General features: G+C 50.6%; 1 long non-coding RNA gene across 5 annotated transcripts in view; it reads left to right on the forward strand.

Annotated features, from left to right (window-relative positions):
- The window catches only part of LOC127493126 (uncharacterized), a 58,982-nt gene extending 48,374 nt beyond the window's left edge, over window positions 1-10,608 (forward strand). For 3 of the 5 annotated variants that reach the window (XR_011385355.1, XR_011385353.1, XR_011385356.1), the window contains one exon: window positions 1-10,608. This exon is cut by the window's left edge and continues 21,632 nt beyond it. This is a non-coding gene — a long non-coding RNA (uncharacterized lncRNA). The other 2 variants (XR_011385354.1, XR_007923171.2) reach the window with 2 other exon arrangements.
- The last annotated feature ends 6 nt before the right edge of the window (window positions 10,609-10,614 follow it).

The raw sequence follows: 10,614 nt of genomic DNA on the forward strand, positions 1-10,614 counted from the left end.
CCCACTGGTTCTCTTCCAAATGGCTGCAGTGGTTGAGTTGGGTCAGGTCAAGCCAGGAACTCCATCTGATGTGGGTGTCAGGGGCCCAAGTATGTGGGTCATCATCTGCTGCTTTCCCAGGAGTGTTAGGGAGCTGGGTCACAGTGGAGCAGCTGGGCGGCATGTGGGATGCCGGCTTGCAGGTGGCAGTTTAACCCCCTGTGCCCCGATGCTGGCCCCCCATCTTCATTTTCTTCAGTCAGTAATAAGCATCTTTTCCCATTGACATCTAAACATCAAACTGAAATATTCTAACCATGCAGTATCTTGCATAGCGAACATTTAATACAGTTGATGGACACGTTGATTATTTCCAGGTTTTGCTGTCAGAGAAGATACTTCAGCAGGCACTGTTTGCAAGCTGCTGTAGGAATGTGTGCCAGTGTTCCTTTCTCTTAAGGTAGAAGCGATGAAGTGGAATCACCATCTTACAGAGTATGCAGGTTTCCTTTCCATTCTGGTCCTGCCCGAATGCCCGTCAAAGTGTATGTATGAGATTCCTACATTTTATTTATTTATTTATTTTTGACAGGCAGAGTTAGAGAGAGAGAGAAAGAGAGAAAGGTCTTCCTTAGTTTGGTTCATCCCCCAATGGCCACCACGGCCAGCGCCCTGTGCCTATCCGAAGGCAGGAGCCAGGTACTTATCCTGGTCTCCTATGGGGTGCAGGGCCCAAGCACTTGGGCCATCCTCCACTGCACTCCCTGGCCACAGCAGAGAGCTGGACTGGAAGAGGAGCAACCGGGACAGAAACCGGCGCCCCAACCGGGACTAGAACCCGAGGTGCCGGCACCGCAAGGCGGAGGATTAGCCTAGTGAGCCGTGGCGCCAGCCGAGATTCATACATTTTAAATACATTTTCTGTTCCTTGAGTAATGTATGGATCCATCCATCACTCACCCTCCCAACACTTCAAGCTATATTTGAACTTCCAAGTATTTGCTGAACTAATGAATGAGAAAGAGCGTCTCTTTATTGCACTTTGCGGTTAGTTCCGTGATTATTAGCAGAATGAAGCAGCTTTTTGAATCCGATTACTGGACATTTATGTTTCCCAGGCTGAGGATTGCCTGGTCATGGGCTATCCAATTTCTATCAGATTTTTAATTTTCTTTTTATTCATTTTTAAGGGCTCTTTCTTTATTCTTGGTCCTCATCCTTTGTCTCTTAAGTGGATTATCAAGAATTATAGCAAATGCGTCATTTTCCAAAAACTTTTTTAAAGATTTATTTATTTATTTGAAAGGCAGAGTTACAGAGAAACAGAGGCAGAGAGAGCGAGAGCAAGAGTGAGAGAGAGAGAGAGAGGTCTTCCACCACTGGTTCACTCCCCAGATGGCTGCAATGTCTGGAGCTGGGCTGATCTGAAGCCAGGAGCCAGGAGCTTCTTCCGGGTCTCCCACGTGGGTGCAGAGGCCCGAGGACTTGGGCCATCTTCCACTGCTTTCCCAGGCCGTAGCAGAGAGCTGGGTCAGAAGTGGAGCAGTGGGACTGGAACTGGCACCTATATGGGATGCCGGCACTGCAGACAGCGGCTCTACCCACTATGCCACAGCACTGGCCTCCCAAAAATTTTTATGTTGTCATTTGTCACAAAGAATTACGGCCTGTAGTGTGATCAACTCTAGGAAATTTTTTATTTATGGCTTTTGATTTTGGTGCTTTATCTAAAAAGCTTCCTGTATCCCAGGTTGATAAATCAGTCTCCTGTATTTCTTCTTCTTTTAAATAATCATGTATATTTTTATTTATTTTTTATTTATTTTTTTTTTGACAGGCAGAGTGGACAGTGAGAGAGAGAGAGAGAAAGGTCTTCCTTTGCCGTTGGTTCACCCTCCAATGGCCGCCGCGGCCGGCGCACCGCACTGATCCGATGGCAGGAGCCAGGAGCCAGGTGCTTTTCCTGGTCTCCCATGGGGTGCAGGGCCCAAGCACCTGGGCCATCCTCCACTGCCTTCCCGGGCCACAGCAGAGAGCTGGCCTGGAAGAGGGGCAACCGGGACAGAATCCAGAGCCCCGACCGGGACTAGAACCCGGTGTGCCGGCGCCGCTAGGCGGAGGATTAGCCTAGTGAGCCGCGGCGCCGGCCCAATCATGTATATTTTTAAAGATTTATTTATTTGAAAGTCAGAGCTACAGGGGTGAGGGGGGAGAGAGACAAAGAGAGAGATCGATTGTCCATCTACTGGTTCACTCCCTAGGTGGCCAAAACGGCTGGGGCTAGGCCAGTTCAGAGCCAGGAGCTTCTCCCACATCTCCCACGCGGGTGGCAGGGACCCAAACACTTAAGCTGTCTTCTGCTCTTTTTCCCAGACCACTGGCAGGGACTGGATTGGAAGTGGGGCAGCCAGGACATGAGCACCTATATAGGACTTCGGCATTGAAGGTACAGGCTTAACCCGCTATGCCACAGCGCCAGCCCCAGTCTAAGGACTTTAACCCATTAGAACGTTTTCTTTATGGATGGTGTTTAGTTTTCCCAAACGTGCAGTTGTCCCAGTATCATGTATTAAATAGTATAGTTTCCTTCAGCATTCAACAGTGTATTTTTTTTTTTAATTTAAGAATCAGAGAGATGGAGGGAGAGCAAAAAAGGAAGAGACAGAGAGAGACTAGGATCTCTCATTCACTGGTTCACTTCCCACAGCAGCTGGGCTGGACCGGAGCTGGAGCCAGGAGCCAGGAGCCAGGAACTCAGTTCAGGTCTCCCACTCAAGTAGCTGGAATTCAATGACGTGAGCTGTCACCACTGCCTTTCACGGCCTGTGTTGGCAGGAAGCTGGAATCCGGAGCCAGAGCCAGGAACTGGCCCCAGGCGCTGTGTTGCGAGACATGGGGATCTCAAGTGCCAGGTCACTGCCTGCACCTGTGTCCCATTTGGGTTAAGAGATCAAAGGGCAGGAAATGGCTGAATTTTCTATTAATTATGTTATTATTAATTTATTGCCTTTTCTGACATCGTCACATCATTCTAATTTCTATAATTTTATAAAACTTTTAATCTTACAGAATACAGATTATTTCAAATATTCACCTGGTCAATGTACATTTTCCTTTCATGTTAATTTTTAAATTATCCTAAAATTTCATGAAAACTCCTGTTGCATTACAGTTGAAATAACAGTGACATGAATCGTTTTGGCAGAATTTCTCTTTCCAAATACTTTAGGCTTTTTATTTGCTTAAACTTTGATTGTAAACTATTTTATTATAAACTATTTTACTACATTCAAGTAAGAATATGTAGCCTTCTTCCGAACAATAAATGCAAGAGCTCCTCAATAAAGTTTATAAAAATGCACATTATCTTTTATTCTGTTTTTCCGTGAGCATTTTGAAGCCCCTTGGGTGTGCTGAGCACCTGCTTCATAAAGCCGCTCTCGTAGTCCCTGCGGCTCAGAGGTGACGAGACGGCGTGCGTTTCCTCTGCCCTCTTGTGGCTTAACCTTCCTGCCTTTGGCAAGTCACTAACACTTCCTTTGTGGGTTAGAAAAATGATGAGCTGTTCAAAACGCTAAGTGGAATGTGTTAAGACTATGTATTCTGTGTGGATTACAGATTTTGAAATATATCTAGTAAATAATCTTATTAATGAAATTATTCATATCTTCCATATTTTTATTTCTCCGTGCCTTCTTGATTTGACAAAGACGAAGCAATGCAATAATATTAAGGTATCCTATTAAGATTGTGATTTTTGCCAAATCCATCTTGCTGTTTCTAATAGCTTTTGCTTGTATATTGGTTTTTTAAAAACACCATTTATTAGATTTTTTTAATAAAGAAAATGTTCAAGAATATCCCATAATCCCACCACCCACATAATCTGCGCCAACCCGCACACGCACACACAAGCGCGCGCGCGCACACACAGGGTGAAGGAATGCAGACAGTTCGGGGTCTCCTGCTCCTCTGGCCCTCTTCCCGCAGGCAGCCGGTTGGGATTTGCGCTTTGTCTGCAGTCTTCCGCTCCGGCACAGTGCACGGGACCTCCTGCCCTGGAACGTCACGGGTAACGGGTGCGGGCTCCCCCGACAGCACGGCCTCCGCGGGCCCGGGAGTGGGGGGCGGGCGTGTTCGGAGCCGGCCCCTCCCAGCCCCTCGTGCCGCTGCCTCCCGCTTTGCAACTGCTGAGGGCCGAGGACAGCTCTCCTGAGACGTCTGTGTGCACGCTCCAGGGCCTGCGGACACAAAGGCCCTTTCCGGGCGGTGGCTGGTGCAGCAGCTAAGATGCGGCCGGAGCCGGCGCCGCGGCTCACTAGGCTAATCCTCCGCCTAGCGGCGCCGGCACACCGGGTTCTAGTCCTGGTTGGGGCGCCGGATTCTGTCCCGGTTGCCCCTCTTCCAGGCCAGCTCTCTGCTGTGGCCAGGGAGTGCAGTGGAGGATGGCCCAGGTGCTTGGGCCCTGCACCCCATGGGAGACCAGGAGGAAGCACCTGGCTCCTGGCTTCGGATCAGTGCAGCACGCTGGCCCTGGCGGCCATTTGGGAGGTGAACCAACGGCAAAAGGAAGACCTTTCTCTCTGTCTCTCTCTCTCTCTCACTGTCTAACTCTGCCTGTCCAAAAAAAAAAAAAAAAAAAAAAAAAGATGGGGCTGGAAATGCCTGCATCTCCTATCAGAGTGCCTGGTGTGAGAGTCCCGGCTCCACCCTGGGAGTCAGCAGGTGACGGCTCAAGTACTGGGGTCCTCACCACCCACATGGAAGACCCACACTGAGTTCTGAGCTCCTGGCTTCAGCCAGGCACGGTGTGCATTTGGGGATTGAACCAGTGGATGGAAGCAATCGCTCTCTCTCTCTCTCTCTCTCTCTCTCTCTCTCTCTCTCTCTCTTCAAGTAAATTAGAATAAGTAATAAAAAATGTTGAGAAAGGAGATTCACAGTCAGTGAGGCTGGGGTCAAACCTGAGATTCAGCATCTCTAGCAAGCTAGCTGGGCTGTTGGTTCATAGGCCACACTTATTTGATTTCAAAGTCAGAGTGACAGAGAGAGGGAGAGACGGTGAGCTCTTCCATCCGCTCGTTCACTCCCCAAGTGACTACAAGGGCCAGCGCTGGGCTAGGCCATGGCCAGGAGCCAAGAGCTTCATGCAGGTCTCCCGTGTGGCTGGCAGGGTCCCAGACACTTAGTAGGGAGCTAGATCAAAAGTGGAGCAACTGGGACTCGAACCAGTGCCTACATGGGTTGCCAGTGTCACAGCCAGCGGCTTTACCGACTACCCCACTATGCTGACCTCATGGGCCACACTTTGAGCAGCAAGGTCCTGTCCTTAAACCTTTTTGTAATCCCTTGGGGAGGTTCTGCAGAACGTGGCTGCCTGGGGACCATCCCCAGGAATTCTAACATCACACAGGAGCGTCATCCCACACTTAGAGCAGTCGAAAGCTCCCCGGCTGGTTGCCGCGCACAGCAGAGTTTGGGGCCTGCATCGTGGAGCTGCATTCTCCCTGGTGCCCACCCTCGCTTCCGCTGCAGAACTGCTCTCAGCAGATCCGGGCCTGGTGCTCTGACAGGCTGCAGGAACCCCTCCCCTGGGGCCCTCATGTCTGCCATGTGCTTCCCGGAGGAGACTTTCCTCATTCCTGGCCTCGGGGTTGCTTCGTCTGCGATCCTGGGCTGTGTCCCTGCAGTCTTGTGCCCCTTTGTCTTTGTCTTACGGTGTCTCCCAGAGTGAGAGATGACAAGACTGGGAAGTTGTGGCCATGCGCCATGCCTGCCCCATTTTCACCTTCTAACTGGAACCGTCCTCCCCCCAAGGGGTCCACACCTACCCCAGGCCTAACTCCACCTGTCACTGCCTCACCCCCTCTTAACCTGCCTTACCTCTCTTTTTTTTAGATTCTGTATCATTTATTTGAAAGGCAGAGTTACAGAGAAAGAGAGGGAGAGACAGAAAGAAAGAGGTCTTCCGTCCGCTGGTTCACTTCCCAAATGACAATGGCCAGGGTTGAGACAGGCCAAAGCCAAGAACCGGGAATCCATCTGGGTCTCCTAAGTGGGTGAGGGGCCCAAGGACTGGGACCATCTTCTGCGCTTTCCCAGCACATGAGCAGAGAGCTGGATCGGAACAGCCAGGACAAGAATTGTGGTGCCCTTGGATGGGATGCTGGTATGGCAGGAGGTGACTTTACATGGCGATGCCACAGTGGTGCCCCAGCCTGTCCTATCATCCGAGGGCCTTCCCTTCACAAAACTGGCTCTCCAAGAGGGGCCCCGGGCAGCAGCCTAGGAGCCACCAGGAAGTTGGGTAGAACCTCCAACTCCACGGCACCATCTGGACCTTAAGGATCGGAAGCTCTGGGATGCCCCATGGCCGGGGTTATCCAGCTGTCCACACGATTCTGACGCCCACTCACACGTGAGAACTCCTGCCCATGAGCACCGGGTGCTGGCTTGGTCTGGGGGAAGGATATGGGGTAAGGAGCGTGCGTTCCTCAGAGGGAGGTGAGGCACAGCCGGGCAGCGAGCCGCTGCCTGGAGTCCTGGCTCCTGACCCGTGTCAGGGCGTGTCTCAGAGGCTGCGTCTCCCTCCATCTCCAGCCACCTTGGAGCTCACCTTGTGTTGCTGCCAGTGTTTCATGCCGATCTTTCTTTTCCATCTCCAATTTATCTGGCTTTCCCATCATTCCTTGGGATAGATATCTCGTTCCCACTGGCTCCACTGATAATTCTGAGGCTGTGCGTGTGTAAGAGGGCTCCTGGGCGTGGGCCTCCTGGAGAGACCCATCCTGGTCTCATCCCTGCGGTCTCGCTTCTCTGCCTCTGGTGAATTTCCCTGACCCCATTCACCATTCTGGTGTAGACTTGTGCCCTAGCCTAAAGCTGTGTCTACACCATACAAACACACGTGAGTCCATTCTGCCTTCAAGGTCATGTTTGCTATTTCACATCCATCCGGTGAATTCCCAGTGAGTTCCCAAGATCTTTCTCTCTCTTTTTTTTTTTTTTTTTTTTGACAGGCAGAGTGGACAGTGAGAGAGAGAGACAGAGAGAAAGGTCTTCCTTTGCCGTTGGTTCACCCTCCAATGGCCGCCGCGGCCGGTGCGCTGCGGCCGGTGCACCACGCTGATCCGATGGCAGGAGCCAGGTACTTATCCTGGTCTCCCATGGGTGCAGGGCCCAAGCACTTGGGCCATCCTCCACTGCACTCCCTGGCCACAGCAGAGAGCTGGACTGGAAGAGGGGCAACCAGGACAGAATCCGGCGCCCCGACCGGGACTAGAACCCGGTGTGCCAGCACCGCAAGGCGGAGGATTAGCCTAGTGAGCTGCGGTGCCGGCCCAAGATCTCTTCCTCTTGAGAACGTCCTTCTCTTCCTCCAGCCGCATGGGCGTCTTTAGTTCTGTCTCCTTTCTTGCACGGCGCCTGTCCTGATAGCGAGTCCAGAGCATTCCGTCCAGGTACCCAGGCACAGGCTTCCTTAACTGTAGTTATTTTGGGGTTTGCAACATCACAGGGTTGTTCCTGTGTGAGCTTAAGGAGATAGCACATCTCTTTATGACAGATACACTATTCTTTTTTATTCATGCATTAATAAAATACGCTGTTCTTCTCAGAGGGAAGCCCTGAGGTGGATCCCTAAAACCCAAGGCTATGGTTACTGCAGAGCCGACCATAGACCACACGGTGGGATTGGAGCCTGTGGAAAAGCCATATACAGATGAGCATGGCTTCATCTGAATGTAACATAGGACAACAGAGAGGCATGGACTTCTGGCAGCCGACTACACTGTCTCCCCGAGTTTCACACTAACAGTACAAGAGGACTTCCAAATGCTCACAGAGGGGCCGGCGCTGTGGCCCAGCAGGTTAAGCCAGCCCCTGCAATGCCAGCATCCCATGTGGGTGCCAGTTCGAACTTCAACTGCTCCACTCCCAATCCAGCTCCCTGCTAATGCACCTGGGAAAGCAGCAGCAGAAGGCCCGAGTCCTTGGGTCCCTGCACCTGTGTGGAGACACAGAGAGAGTTCTGGGCTCCTTGCTTTGGCCTGCGCCAGCCCTGGCCATTGCAGCCATTTGGGGAGTGACCCAGGGGGTCCTCTCTCTCTCTGTACTCTGCCTCTCTGTAATATTAGCAGTTTTTCAGAAAGACACGTGTGTTGTCTTCAGTCATCGTTTGCGGTCCCTTGTGGCTCCTGGTGTACCTATGGAAAAGCTTTCTCTTCCCTGTCGTGAAAGCGCCTGTCCTCCGGGCATGGAGGCCCCGCCGCCTGCTGGACTCTGCCGGGAGCCTCGTGGCTCACATGCCGGGGGGCTTGTGTAGAAAGCTCAGGACGGAGCAGCCGTACCCCAGGGTCTCCCGTGAGCACCAGATGCAGACTGACTTGGTCTCGGGGGATGGCCAGCCATCACCATGTTGAAAATATGGAAATGTTCATATTTGAAAATAACTGGACTGCACTTTCCATCTTTTGAGACAAATCTCCTAACTTTCTAGTAGGACAGGTGAGGATTTGGTGCCATACAACTCTCCTTTTTTGTTTTTCCAACTTAACTACCTTACAATGTTTGATACTTGAATATTTGATATTTACATAATCAGGACTATGTAAATACTGACCATAACCGAGCCATGTCATGTACTATTTTTTTTTTTTTTTTGACAGGCAGAGTGGACAGTGAGAGAGAGAGACAGGGAGAAAGGTCTTCCTTTACCATTGGTTCACCCCGCAGTGGCCGCTGCGGCCGGCACACCGTGCTGATCTGAAACCGGGAGCCAGATGCTTCTGGTCTCCCATGGGGTGCAGGGCCCAAGCACCTGGGCCATCCTCCACCGCACTCCCGGGCCACAGCAGAGAGCTGGCCTGGAAGAGGAGCAACCGGGACAGAATCTGGCGCCCCGACCGGGACTAGAACCTGGTGTGCCGGCGCCGCAGGCAGAGGATTAGCCTAGTGAGCCGCGGCACCGGCCATCATGTACTATTTATACCTTCTTGTGTAACCTGTTTTTCCCAGGTTATTTATTGCTTTCATTTTTTTACTTGCCGAGTTTTCATTCCAGCTGTTCCCTCGTCTTTCTGTTGGATCTCATTTCCTAGATTCTTTTGCTTGTTTTTCTCCTCTATTAGCAAAAGCCTGACTTCCAGTAACATCCTGAAGAGGAGTGCATAGGAACTAACCTGACTTGTAGTTTGCACATATGAAATGCATTATTCCACTCTCACAGTTAAGTGACAGCTCTATGGGACTCAGAATTCTTGGTGGGAACAGTTCTCCCATATAATTTTTAAGTCTTTGCTTCATGTCTCTGGCTTCCAGGGTTGCCATTGGTAATTATAGTACTGCTCTGGTTCCCAATTCTTTGTATGCAACTTTTTTTTTCCTTTCTGGAAGTGTCTAGGATCTTCTCTGTTGTTGGTGTTCTGAAATTTCACAGTGAGAGGCCCAAGTGAATCTTCTCTTAATGGGCTGGACCGTTCCATTTCAATCTGGAAATCCGCATCCTTCAATTCTGAGGGATTGTCTTATATTAGTTCTTTGATACTGGTCTTCTTTCTGTTTCGTTTCATTTTGTTTTGTTTTGTTTTTCCTATAATACCTTTCGGCATCATTCTAGATCTCCTGAATTGATTGTATTTCTTCTTTCTTTCTTGATCTCCAATTAGTTGGATGTTGGACCTCCTGGATTGAGCTCATTTTCTTGTATTTTATTTCCTATTTTAAAAAACATTCTCTGTGGGGCCGGCGCCGTGGCTCACTTGGTTAATCCTCTGCCTGTGGCACCGGCATCCCATATGGGCGCTGGGTTCTAGTCCTGGCTGCTCCTCTTCCAGTCCAGCTCTCTGCTGTGACCTGGGAGGGCAGTGGAGGATGGCCCGAGTGCCTGGGCGCCTGCACCCACATGGGAGACCAGGAAAAAGCACCTGGCTCCTGGTTTCGAATCAGCGCAGCTCCAGCCATGGCGGCCATCTGGGGAGTGAACTAACAGAAGGAAGACCTTTCTCTCTGTCTCTCTCTCTCACTGTCTAACTTTGTCAAATAAAATAAATAAATAAAATAAATTTAAAAAAAGAAAATTCTCTGTATCCAGTTATTCTAACAACTGATTATCTAACTTTGTCTTCCAACTCTTCCACATTCTCTCAACATTCACTTTATGTGGCATTTTAACCTTGTTTTGTGACTGTAATGCCTTCTCTTGTCTTTCAGATGGATTTCTTTTAAAGGTATTTATTTAAACGTTTCCTGTACTGCCTGTGTTGCCTCCTTTTCCTTCTGGTTGCCTTTTTCTGTTTCCCTAAACCTTTGGTCTCTGTCTTCACTCTGAAGTTTCCCACACATATCTGGTGGCTCGTGGCCGTCTTTCACGTTTTAACGTATGGCGTAAAGAACCGACTGGAAGCTGCAGGCACATGGAGGGGCTCACCCAGGGATGACTAGGCACTGCAGGGCCCCTTCCTTCCTGTTGGGCAGGTTCCCAGGAGAGAGCCCTCCAGTCTCCTGACCGAGGCGGGAGGGGGCGTGGATGCAGCCCGCAGTCCACCCGTCAGCATCCTGCTAGCAACGGCTGCGCAGGGACAGGCATCCCACGCCTTTTCCTTCCCTGATTATCTTCCAGGTTCACTCTGGGCCTCG

Source organism: Oryctolagus cuniculus, chromosome 1, assembly GCF_964237555.1.
Source record: "Oryctolagus cuniculus chromosome 1, mOryCun1.1, whole genome shotgun sequence".
Lineage (NCBI taxonomy): Eukaryota > Metazoa > Chordata > Mammalia > Lagomorpha > Leporidae > Oryctolagus > Oryctolagus cuniculus.